The sequence below is a fragment of the Myotis nattereri genome, assembly GCF_964212035.1.
Source record: "Myotis nattereri genome assembly, chromosome: X".
Classification (NCBI taxonomy): Eukaryota; Metazoa; Chordata; class Mammalia; order Chiroptera; family Vespertilionidae; genus Myotis; species Myotis nattereri.
The window spans coordinates 127,972,772-127,975,012 of record NC_138078.1 but is presented as its reverse complement, the minus strand read 5'-3'; the positions used below and the strand labels follow the sequence as shown (position 1 = coordinate 127,975,012).

At 43.1% G+C, this 2,241-nt stretch overlaps 1 pseudogene across 1 annotated transcript; it reads left to right on the top strand.

Moving 5' to 3' along the window:
- The first annotated feature begins 405 nt into the window (after positions 1-405).
- Positions 406-1,197, top strand: LOC308511339 (uridine-cytidine kinase 2-like; annotated as a pseudogene). Its single transcript has one exon. The product of its transcript is annotated as a uridine-cytidine kinase 2-like (transcript).
- Positions 1,198-2,241: the final 1,044 nt, after the last annotated feature.

The window sequence follows — 2,241 nt, the reverse complement described above, 5'->3', positions numbered from 1 at the left end:
CATCTCTGCTTAGCTACCCCACTCCCATTTCTGTCTTGTTTCATTGCTAACTGATGTGGGTTCTGTCTCTTTCTCTCTTTGTCTCTGTTCCTCTGTCTGTATCTCTCTCCATATATATAATGTGTGTGTGTGTGTATGTGTATACACACATATACCTATATACTTATGTATACAGATATATATATATATATATATATATATATATATATATTCATTCCACAAATAATTGGCTGGAATGAACATTTTATTCAGTATCTATCTACTTTAATATATTTACCTTATTTTCCTGAATTAACTAGTTGCCTTGGAATTTTAATTTATTCAAATAATATTTAGTGAGGGCATGTGCGTTCGAGGGCACATGCATCAGCACGCGCCAGCCATGGAGGAGGGGCAGCGTGAGCAATGGCGGCGGACAGCAAACAGACCCCACAGAACCACCAGCAGTTTAATGGCTTTGGCTTCAAGCCCTTCCTGATTGGTATCAGTGGGGGCGCGGCTAGTGGCAAGTCCTCTGTTTGTGGAAAGATTGTGCAGCTCTTAGGGCAGAACGAGGTGGACTACTGCCAGAAGCAGGTGGTCATCTTGAGCCAGGACAGCTTCTACCGGGTCCTCACTTTGGAGCAGAAGGTCAAAGCCCTGAAAGGCCAGTTCAATTTTGACTACCCGGATGCTTTTGACAATAAACTCATACTCAAAACTCTCAAAGAAATTACTGAAGGGAAAACCGTGCAGATTCCCGTGTACGACTTTGACTCCCATTACCGGAAGGAGGAGATGGTCACCATCTACCTCGCAAATGTGGTCCTCTTTGAAGGCATTTTGTCACTTTACTCTGAAGAGGTATGAGACCTGTTCCAGATAAAGATCTTTGTGGACACTGATGCAGACACTAGGCTCTCCCGCAGAGTATTAAGAGACATAAGTGAAAGAGGGAGGGACCTGGAACAGATTTTATCCCAGTACCTTACTTTTGTCAAACCTGCCTTTGAGGAATTCTGCTTGCCGACAAAGAAATACGCAGACGTGATAATTCTTCAAGGTGTAGATAATCTAGTGGCTATCAACCTCATTGTGCAGTATATCCAGCACATCCTGAATGGAGGGCTATCCAAGCAGCAGACCAATGGCTGTCTCAGAGGTTACACTCCTACACATAAGAGGCAGGCCTCAGAGTCCAGAAGCCACACACATTGACCCTGTCTCCCTTGGACCCCAGTTCCACTCCAGGAGACAGAAAGACGGGTAGCTCTGGCCATCTGTACATATGGTTTCTTATGACTGCTTATTTAAGAAAACAACATGGAGATAAAATGCCTTGAAATAGTACTTGACTCCAAGGTTATATGACGAACTGTGTCAACTAGTACTGGTGATGCCTAATTATGAAGCCAATATGTAACCAGTTATAAATACACTCATAGATATTATATATGTATCTTGGACTGCTGGTGGTTCTGTGGGGTCTGTTTGCTGTCCGCCGCCATTGCTCATGCTGCCCCTCCTCCGTGGCTGGCGCGTGCTGATGCATGTGCCCTCGAACGCACATGCCCTCGGATGCATGTGCCCTCACTAAATATTATTTGAATAAATTAAAATTCCAAGGCAACTAGTTAATTCAGGAAAATAAGGTAAATATATTAAAGTAGATAGATACTGAATAAAGTAGATAGATACTGAATAAGATATCTATCTATCTATCTATCTATCTATCTATCTATCTTAGAGGCCTGTTGCACAAAAAGATTTGTACAATAGGCCTTCCCTTCCCCTGGCTGCCGGCACTGGTTTTCCTCCAGCACCTGGGACCCAGGCCTTCGCTCCGGCCAGAGCCGCCTTCAAGCCTTCGCTGCTCTGGCCAGGAGCCGCCTTCAGTCTTCCCTCTGCCGCTTCACACCTACGTATGCAAATTAACCGCCGTCTTTGTTGGCGGTTAATTTGCATATCTCACTGATTAGCCAATGGGAGGTGTAGCAAAGGTACAGTCAATTACCATGTTTGTCTATTATTAGATAGGATAATATTTATTGAGCACCCAATATGTGCAAGGTACTGTTCTAGATCCTAAGTATAAAGCAGAGAAGACAAGAATAAATCTCTCACCTCATACAATATACATTCAAATGTAAGGAGAGACAGAATTAAACAATGAATAAAATTTATGGTATGTTGGTAGTAAGTGCTGTGGAGTAAAACAAAAGAATGTAGGGGGGCAGGAAGTAAACTTGTGGTGTATGGGAA